Source organism: Homalodisca vitripennis, chromosome 2, assembly GCF_021130785.1.
Source record: "Homalodisca vitripennis isolate AUS2020 chromosome 2, UT_GWSS_2.1, whole genome shotgun sequence".
In the NCBI taxonomy this organism is placed as follows: Eukaryota; Metazoa; Arthropoda; class Insecta; order Hemiptera; family Cicadellidae; genus Homalodisca; species Homalodisca vitripennis.
In genome coordinates this window covers 65507734-65519287 of record NC_060208.1, presented here as the reverse complement: position 1 = coordinate 65519287, position 11554 = coordinate 65507734, and positions in this window count along the sequence as shown.

Here is an 11554-nt window from a genome sequence, read left to right as displayed (position 1 = left end):
TCGATATGGTACTCATGGTTGAAAAGGGTATTCGTGGTGGTATTTCACAGTGTTCTCATCGATATGCGAAGGCAAACAATCCCTACATGAAAGACTACGACAAATCGAAACCAAACAATTACCTCATTCACTTGGATGCAAACAACCTGTATGGGTGGGCAATGTCTGTTAAAAAACTACCATATGCAAACTTTCAGTGGAGCAGTACAGACATCGATGTAATGAAAGTTAGTGACGATTCACCCACAGGCTACATATTAGAAGTTGATTTGGAATTTCCTGAAGAACTACACGACGTACACTCTGATCTACCTCTCGCTCCAGAACGTAGAGTCCCAGCAGGATCGAAAATGGCAAAGCTTCTGACAACTCTCTACAGTCAAAGAAAAGTATGTCGTACACTACAAAAATTTAAAGCTTTATTTGAGTCTGGGTATGAAACTAAAACATGTTCATAGAGTTCTTAGTTTCAGTCAAAGCAATTGGTTGCAGCCGTACATTAATCTGAATACCATGGAGCGTACAAAGGCGAAAAAATGATTTTGAGAAAGACTTTTTCAAACTTATGAACAACTCAGTTTTTGGAAAAACTATGGAAAATATGAGAAATCGTGTGGACATTCGTTTGGGTACTAAGTCCAAATTAGTGGAAAGATGGGTTAGCAAACCGAACTTTAAGAGTCGAACCATCTTCAACAGAAAACCTAGTTGCTGTACATTTTAGTAAGAAAAACTTTTGTTAAATAAACCTATTTACGTAGGTATGAGTATTCTAGACATATCAAAGACACTGATGTATGATTTCCACTACAATGTAATGAAAGAGAAGTATGGGTCTAATATAAAAATGGTGTACACCGATACCGATTCCCTGATATATGACATCAAAACTAAAAACTTCTACGAAGACATGGAAACATTTAATTGGATTATTTGATACAAGTGACTACCCCAACCCCAACCAATATGGCTTCCCCACGTAAACAAAAAAGTTCTGGGTAAAATGAAAGATGAACTTAATGGTCGAATCATGCGAGAGTTTGTAGGACTACGATCCAAGATGTATGCGAGCAATATAGAAGACAACCATTTCATAAAGAGGTCTAAGGGCGTGAAAAAAGCTGTAGTTGAAAATGAAATTACCTTTAGCAACTATAAAGACTGTTTGTTTAGTAACATCGAGCACTACAAAACGATGAATACAATTCGGAGTCAAGCACACAATCTCTACAGCGTAGAACACCATAAAGTGGTACTTTCATCAAAGGACGACAAGCGTTTTCGTACTCGAAGACAATATCCGAACCCTAGCATGGGGTCATTATAGAATATGCGAAAACTGTTAAATTGTAAATGTATGTAAGAGAACATACTATGGAAATTCAAGTGTATTGCAAAGATAAATTCGAAGACCAATTTTTTACCTAGACCGTTTACGATGTCTTATTGTAGGACCGTCTGGGAGTGGTAAAACGAAACTTGTTATTGAATTTCATTTACAACAAAGATGGAGTTTCCGTTCAAGAATCTATACGTGTTCAGTCGTTCAATAGAAACAACCTGCATATGTAGATCTGCGTGAACAATACAGTAGATTAGAAAAAAAAACCTTAGAAGACAAATAGCGTTTTTTTCTATTCGTCCTGTGAAGATCTCATTTCTATCGATGACTGCAAACCAAACTCACTTGTGGTGTTTTGATGACTGCCTCCTAAAGAGCAAACTAAAATCAAAGACTATTTCATTAGAGGACGTCATAAAGGGATTTCTTGTGTCTACCTGAGTCAGAGCTATGGTCGAGTTGATATGCAGGTCATACGAAACAATGTTAATCTGTTGTGTCTGTTTACAATGAACAAGTACTATACAAAGAGAGTGTTCCAGGACTTTGTAGGTTCTGACATGACTTTCAACCAATTTGAGGCTCTCTGTTTTGAGTGCTGGAAAACACCTCATGGGTTCATATCTATTAATACAACAGCTAAACCACAAAAAAGGAAATACATGTGCAATTTAAAAAGGAAACTAAGTGTTGAATAAATACTTCGCTGTACAACGTACCAGATAAACGTAATTTGATGTTTAAGTATAAAACGTAATTTGACGTTCAAGTATATAAACGTAATTTGACGTTTAAGTATAAAACGTAATTTAACGTTCATAAACGTAATTTGACGTTTAAGTATAAACGTAATTTAACGTTCATAAACGTTATTTAACGTTCATAAACGTAATTTGACGTTTAAGTATAAACGTAATTTAACGTTCATAAACGTAATTTAACGTTTAAGTATAAACGTAATTTAACGTTCATAAACGTAATTTGACGTTCATAAACGTAATTTAACGTTTAAGTATAAACGTTATTTAACGTTCATAAACGTAATTTGACGTTTAAGTATAAACGTAATTTAACGTTCATAAACGTTATTTGACGTTTAAGTATAAAACGTAATTTAACGTTCATAAACGTTATTTAACGTTCATAAACGTAATTTGACGTTTAAGTATAAACGTAATTTAACGTTCATAAACGTTATTTAACGTTCATAAACGTAATTTGACGTTTAAGTATAAACGTAATTTAACGTTTCATAAACGTAATTTGACGTTTAAGTATAAACGTAATTTGACGTTCATAAACGTAATTTGACGTTCTAGTGTAAAACGTGACTTGAAAGATTTGAAGAATAACGCTGTATCTATTACTATAAGTATACAACATGGCGAATAAACTAGATGCAAAAGAAGCAAGGCGACTTGAAAAAATTCAGACTGTCTTGGCTGCAAAGTTCAAACGTGCTGAACAGGATGAATTAAAAAACTTCTCAAACAAAAATACTATATCATCAAATGCTAATGAGACGTCTACCAATCGTAACCATATCAATAACACATGATCGACCGCTCACTGTTTCTAAAGCTCGAAAGTTGGATGAGTTAAACCGGAAATTACAAAGTGAGTTTTGCTCAGACTCATTTTAAAGAGTTAGAAGATGTTCGTGAAAATGAGAAAAAGTACGAACCAATCACCAGAGCCATTAGGGAACAACAACATAGAGAATTGGAAAACACAAAATATACGTAGTCAAAACCGTATGAAACAGTTGGTAAGATTTCAACCTCAAGCATCAGATCGTCGAACGTTTGAGGATGTAGATTACGAATGATGAGCCAGAAGTACAACCTCAAGAGCAATCGATGAAACAGTTGATGGATTCTAAAGTAGTAACACTTGGTTCTCTAGGAGCCCGATACCTTCCAAAATCCAACGACAAACAGTTTGGTATTTGGTACGATGAAAATCTAGAGCAGCCGATGATCGGTTCCGAACCGATTACATTTGATTATGATGACATTATATTAGTCAGCTCTCAAAAGAAATACAAAGGGACTGAGGGTCTTTGGAGATTGTTGACGAAAAACAATATAGTAGAGAAGGATCTGTACACCGATGAAGACTGGAACTCTTACAAGGACATATTGGTGAGGGACAAACTCCGCTTTTTCCAAAGAAACAATCCCAAAAGTAATCGTCCCAAATCAAGTCAAGGACTAAAGTGGAAACATATGATAAAACCTATTTGGGATGAGTTGGTGAATGGAAAAGTGGCAACAATTGGTTCAGGTTAAAGGTTTACAATGAAAGTCCGGTCGAATATAAGTACATAAAGAACTTCAAAGACCTCATTGACAGGTTACACTACATTCAAGCTCAGAAGAAGCTGGAAACAACAACTTTCATAATGAAAAACTGTCTGTAGTTGATTTCCTTCACGATGAAATGGAAGACCTAATTGCTACACCTAAAGGGTTGAAGTACCTAGTCAGATGTTTGTCTGTTTTTGCCTGAACATGTTATAGAAGGTAAAGGGCTTTTGAACGACATCATTAACAAGTTTACCATTCGAGTTACATGCGCCCAAGAACTGGAATCTTGATACGTACAACTACTGTGGGCCCGGCACCCAGCTTGACAAGAGACTTGTTAGGGGAGATAAGGGAATTAATCCCCTCGATGAAGCTTGTAAGAAGCCATGATATATGGTATAGGGATCATAAAAAACACAGAAGACAGGTGGAGGCGGACAAATATATTACAAAAGAAAAAGCTTGGGAGAGGGTTACCTCAGATGATGCTGACTTGAATGAGCGTATGGTCGGTCTAGCAACAACAGGAGGAATGTGGTTGAAACGTAAACTCGGTATGGGGTTAGGAACTTCAGGATGTATCTACCCATCAGATATATAAAGCAATGAAAGCAAATATTTTTTACCCTATATATAAGAGAGGATATAATAGAACAGTGATCAGTGGTAAAACCAGTGATGGAGAAACTGTATATTGAATTTTTCGAGCGGTATAGCAAGAAGTGAGTATAGAAACTGCAATGCCAGTTTCAGAGCTCAACTTCAATGCACCCAACAACAATACAACATTCAAACTGGATCATGGAGACGCATTTTATGATTTCACGCATAATGTACCACATTCAAGGAAAGTATGTGCAAAAATCTGATGGATCTGATTATCAAACTAACTCTACCGTCAAACTGGTAGACAACTTCGCGCCTTCTTGTTTTCAAGAATAGAGCTGAGGAAACACAATACATTGATCGACACAGTAGAACTCCCCGGCATAACCAGCACTATAAAGGGGATTGTTAGTTACAGTAACACTGAAAAAACAAACACTCTCAAGTAGTGGTTTCTCATCATCGTTTACAGGAGGTGGGAAGTTTGAAGCACTCGGCACACTTGGGCATTTAGGATTAGGGTTCTTTGACCACCTACGTTACCCGATGTACAAGGGAGGTTTTGAAATCACATTTACTAGGAATGAAGATAATGATGCGTTGTTTCACTGGAAAGGGGCAGGGTCCACAGCAACGGATCCTGGCGATGGGAAAATTGTGATAGAGTCGTTTGTGTTACGAGTCCCCATAGTCGATTATACCAGCACTTCCAAAATTCAGTTAATTGATGGTTTTGAAACATCTGAGTGACAAGGATGCTTTAGTCTACAACTTCTTTCAATGGCAATGCATCGACAAAAGAGGGGTGTTCGGTTTCATCATTCAGCTTCGATATTACAAGTGTTTACAGAAATGTGTACAATCCTAGATTTGTTATAATCGCACTTCAGACAAACAGAACAAACACCCAGGCAAAAGATCCCAGTAGATTTGACAGCTGCAACATCAAAAATGTGTCTGTGAAAAATTAATGGAGAAAGGTACCCTCAGGAATTGCAGAATTTTGATATTACTAATGGTATATACAGGATCATGTACGATCAGTACCTAGGGTTCCGAAAAATAAACTTCGGAGACAATAACGTGTTAGTAAACCTGAAAGAATTTATTGATAACTCACCTTTGGTTGTAATTGACACACATCTACATCAACCAACAACAGACAGATCTCGAAGTGACATTCAGATTGAATTAGATTTTGTAAAAGCTATTGCATCTCCACAGGGGAGCAGCGGCACCACAGCATATGTTGTCCGTTGTATCTGAGGCACATTTCTCATATGACATTACTCGAAACATAATCAAAATTCCTGTAAAAAAACAAATAAAAAAAACACCAAAAAACAAAAAAAGTAAAATAAAAATGTTTTTTTTCATTAGTAGGCGGCAATTATTGTTTTTCATGTAAGTGTTTTTGTATATAAGAAAGCGTATAGAATGGAAAGTCAGCATAATTATACAGTTCGGCTATCCGAAGCTCAAAAACGTAAGCTTCGTACAGCGTACAAAAGACGGAAACCTACAGTAATCAGATTATCTAATGAACAGCTGTCTCACGGAAGTGATCGTATACTTCTTTCTGGAGAGCAACACAAAGCCGTTTCTAGAGCCGTTTAAGAACAAAAAAGGTTTACAATTGCTTCTAAGTTACAACCAACTCGTATCTAATAAACAAGGAGGGTTTTTTGAAGGAAATTATGGAAATGGTGGATTCGTCAGTTCCTGGAGGTAACGTTTCATCTCTCCATTAATAAGAAGAAGGTGGCTCCTTTACTGAGAGAAAAATTTATTACCTTGGTTAAAGAGTGTTAGTCGATGAGGAGTTAGACACCATTATTGAAAAAGATCCTACGGGTAGAGGGTTGAAACGTCGTATTGGTCGGAAGCTTGATGCATTGTTGTCTGTGAATAAAAAAAAAGAGATCTTCCCGCTGTCTCTTGGTGAAATAGAAAAATTAGCAGGTATATTAAACATTAATGAGTTTAGAGGTGTTTTCATGCGACAGCTACTTCCAGACAAACCTACAAATATCGAACGTGGTATTGTAAATCTTGGTGACCTTTCATCTGGTGGTACTCACTGGACGTGTTATGTGAAACGTGGTGAAAAGAAATTCTATTTTGATTCATATGGCGATGTCAATCCTCCAATAGAAGTAGTCAGGTATTTGGGGCCAAAAGGGTTGGTTTATAACTCAGAGCGTATTCAGGGGTTTGACGATCCTCCTATCTGTGGACATCTGTGCCTGGAGGTTCTACGACGAGATTCCAGCTGGTGAGGACTGGGAACATATTCTTCGTAGTATAAGAAACAATAAAAAATGCATGGAAACCGTGGTTTTATTTTCAACAGATTTGGAGACGAAATTGAAATTGGATCAATTCCAACTCAACCCAATTCAGACCCTTCTCCTAACGAGATAATTGAGCTTGCAAGTGATGTATCAAAAGTCTCACAAGATTTATTCGAAGTCAAGAAATTATTGGAATCGCATTTGGTAAAATCGGAAAAAATAATAAATGCGATCGAGATTGTCCCCACTAGTACCGTAAATGGTGAAAAGATATGGGGCAGCTTCCTACTGAAAAACCACCAGAGAATTGGTCAAGTGAGCAAAGCAGTGGAGCCATATGATGTGGTTGTCATTGACGTAGAAGCTTCTGTAAATGTGACACCCATCTAAAAGAGTTTTGAATTTCAAGTGCACTTTCATTTTTTCATTGAGAGTTCTATGGAAACGCTCTATAATGGCACTTTTTTTCCTCATTTTCAGTATGGTATAACTTTATTTGATTTTTGTGTAAAAACTCTCTAAATTCCTTATTAACAAATTCTCGTCCTTTATCCGTGTGAAGAAGGTTCGGGGGTTTGTGACCAACCAATTTTCGCTCTTCTTAATATTTTACTAAACGATTTAGTAACCTCTTGTGAGCTTTTAGTTTTTAATGGTTTCTGACCACGCATATTTTGAAAACGTATCAAATTACATTAAGTATGTATCTGAATCCATCATTTTCCTTTGAAAACCTAATCATTACAACAAGGTCCTGCAGCCCACAAATCATCAATACCCAAAGTTACAATTTTTCTCTTAGGGAATCGCTTAACCACAGGTTTATGAACCTCTAATGCTCGAAGCAGGATTTCTTTCCGACTTTTCTGCTTCATTAATTCCTGATACTAACTAACAATTCACTTACAGTATACCAAACTAGTAATTTATAAGGTGCGATGTCTCGCGCGGCGCGGGGCGGTGACTGGACAGTGACGAGGCGCGTAAACGATTGTTTGTATACTTATAGAAACAAGACGCGGTGTCTCACACGGCGCGGTGGTGGTGACGGTTCAGCAGTCTCGCGGCGCGGTGATGACGAGGCGCGTGCCGATTGCTTGGCGGTGACGGTTCAGCAGTCGCGCGGTGCGGTGCTGACGAGGCGCGTGCCGATTGCTTGTACACTTACAGTAACAACGCGTGGTGGCGGTGGCGGGACAGCGATGACATGCGTGGTGATTCGCGCGGCGCGGTTCTGACTACCCGTACTCACACTCTTAGTCGCTCTCTAAAAAAATTGCGGTGGCGGGACAGCGATGACATGCTGGTGATTCGCGCGGCGCGGTTCTGACCACCCGTACTCACACTCTTAGTCGCTCTCTAAAAATTCTGTCCCAGATTCGGTCTCACACGGTTTGTCCCAGAACCGGTCTCGGGTGCTCTGTCCCCAGCAACGGCCAAAGTATACTACTGGTATATATCACTTTTATACAATTTTAAATAGTGTGATATATTTCGAACTAAGAGATGCTACTGATGCTGCAGTAACCATTTTAGTTTCGTAATTTTCTTTATAATGGTAAATTTGTTATTAATAAAGTCATAATATTTCATCGTATCACTTGTCCGGACGCCTAATGCAGCTTCTTTAAAACGACAAGACATCATAGAATCCAGCACATATCTATTGTGTTTGTAACTTTTTGTGTGTTTTTTAATATTTATTTTCATTGTTTTAAAATACAATTTTAATTTTTTCAAATCTTTAATTCAAGTTTGTATTGTCTTTCAGGTTTCTTTATCAGTATGGTCCTGCTGAATAGCGGCCACGTAACATTATAAATATTTTAATTCTTTGAAATTCCCATCAACCTATAAACCGCATAATCAACCTAGTAAACTAGTATACTATTATTGTGAGTTGAGTATCCAATGAAACGTCAAGTCGCTCAGTCAGCGCGCCATGTAAGCTTGGCAGAGTGGACAGCGATAATGGCACAGCTGGCATCTGGCATGGTGCCATAACTCCGTGCCAACACTCACAGTCTCCCTGTCATCTGTTGTTTGAAGATATTTCAGTTTGGGTGAAGGAGGGTAATGTAGGTGTTGTAGCTATTTTTGCACATCAAATATGTTATTAATATTCTGGTTATTTTAAGAATCCTATGTTGGTACCTGGTATATTAATTTATACTTGGCACATTAGTGCTTATGACGCAATATTATCTTTGTACTTTTTTTTATGCTGGAATATTGCAATTATCACTAATATATTCCTAATGTTTTAGGTAAACGGGGAACTCCTAACAAGATTAAGGTAAGTGTTGACATTACTTTTTATGACATAAAACTTTTCATAATGGACCTTAATCTTTTTATGGTTTTAGTATTTATAGAAACCAAACTTGATTTATGTCTTGATACAGAACAAAAGTAGCACATTGACCGATTTATGCAATAATACGTCTTATATTAGTTACCGTACTGAATTCGTATAACTCAGGTGGTCGAAGAGTGTGCTATTTATACAACGTTATGATGGGGACAATCACAAGTGACAGTATACTATTACGAGTTACCAGTATATTATTACATTATATTTGTACGAAGACGACTCACATTAACGAACATGACAATTACCTATATCTTAATTCTGGATTGTGAGCGGAAATTTCATTTCTGGAAGTGTAAATTTTAGACCTTAGCTGAGTAGTCCTGATAACTCTTATATACAAACATTTCCAATTTTATGCTTCTAGTAAAAATCTGATTCATTCCACTGGTTTATGTTGTCTGTCTAGAGTTATGCATTATACAATTTTGTTGATGATGTTGATGATGTTTTCACAGCACTGAAATTTCCTCCGAATTAAGAGTAAGTGCAACTCTTTACAGCAGTCCTACGGTGAAGACACATTTTATATGACTAATTTAAAAAGTAAGAAAGTAAGGTGAGATTTTATTCGAAATATAAATTCCTTAAATGAAATAATTTAATAATTTATAACTGTTTCATCCACACCATTAAAATGATAAGGCCATTAAGTTACTATTGTCCGATGTATATATATATATATATATATATATATATATATTTAGGGACTGTTTATAGAAATATAAATAACTATATACACGCATATTTGAAATCTTTACTTCATAATACGTTTTTAATATAAAAAAAGTAACAACTTAAACTTCGCTTGTATATAACTTTGGCACGAATAATTGATTTATTACCACCTAACTTTTTGAAAGTTACAGAACCTTTTCCGTTTTCACATGTACTAAATAATATTGGCCATTTATCCCTTATAGTCCTGGAGACAAACTGTAGAGGGGCAAGTGGAAAGTCTGTATGCGATATACAAGAGTTAGGAAACATTCATTACAACATGAATATTTTATAAAATCTCCTAGTGCAAATTTACTCCTGCATATTTTGCAAAATTAAATACTCCGCTAGTGAAAAGTTATCTCTAGGCATCCCCAATATCTCCCTTAAATACGGCATGCATTACACTTTCGATAACCAATTAGAACTTCCGATATATTAAAATGAAATTAATTTCTATGAGTCAGTAAGCAGTGACTCATTTTCAACAGATATTTGAATTGCATCTGTTCAAATTTGATTTTATTTTTGAGTGCTTCTAAGACTTAATTTGTCCTGATGGAAATTTGCACTTTTTAGGTTTACCTTTAAAATCAATTTATATATTACTGAACACCTTTCACGGAAGTTTTCTCTCTGATCCAGTCCAAAATCTCTAGTAAAAATATATCCATCTCTCTTCCAAGAACCGAACCTGTCTAACTCCAGGATATGTGCAATTTAAAATATACGTAACATACTATTATTATATAGTTTTAATTGCTAAATAACTGTTGATTTTCCTGTCATATTTAAAACAATAACATTGATTGTATTAAAATAGTAAATATTAATCGTTAAATCTAGATACATGTTCAAAAGCAACGTAAAAAACTTTTTGCTAGAGCATTTGAGTCTTTGTTAGAGAACTATCAAAAGGGAAATAAATGAAATTTTGTACTTCATAAAATATGACATTTATCCTCTCTTGTTATCTGTTAGATAACAAGAGAGGATTCTTGTACCTTCACACTCGACTTATAACTTCAGAGTATCAACTGTCGGCTGCTATGACACCCAAGATTTCCTTCAAAACGTAATCCGAACTAAACTAAACTGAGTAATAATCACATATATAAACTATCAAGTAACTTAACTTATTTTACACATATTTATTCTGGTTACAAACGGAACATTTCTTTAGTCATATCATGTCAATGTATTTCGATGTTACACATTTTATAATAAAACGTACATAAGTATAATATATAGTATACGCACAAGGATAATTATAATAAAAAGTACCATTTATATAATTTGGAGTTCAAGTGCTCAATTAAAATATCCTAACTAACCAAGATTTTAAATTATGAAGAATAAACTGATTTCAACACGTCTCGCAGTCTTAATAGCACCAGAGATTTACTAGACTCTATTTTAATGTGTTCATCATAAAAAATAACCGATATAAGAGGAAAATCTGTCTATATACCTCGATATTTTATGGGACACCATAGAGGTGACAAACCAATCACTGTCTTTCTGAACTGAAGCTATTGTTCTCATTCCTGTCATATATCGCGTCGTCAAATATTTGCCGCGTCGACGTTTTCTTTCACGGAGCTTAGTTTTATATTAGAATAACTCTCAGAAAATATCTCTTAAGTAAATATGTAATATGAAATTTTTCACCGGCAACGTTTCATAATGTAAATGTTTCATTTTGTGCTTCTATTATGACTTTCATACTGCGTAGTGTTTTCTGTATTTAAATAGTTTTTGTATGCATTATTTAGAAGGTTGTGTTTAGATTACTTTCGTATTACCTTGAATTACTTTCGAAATTAAAGTTTTAAAATTATTGCTGTTTATGAAATTTAAGGCTTCTTAAAGTGAATCGAGGAGTAGTTTCAAGCAACATACAAGCAAACAA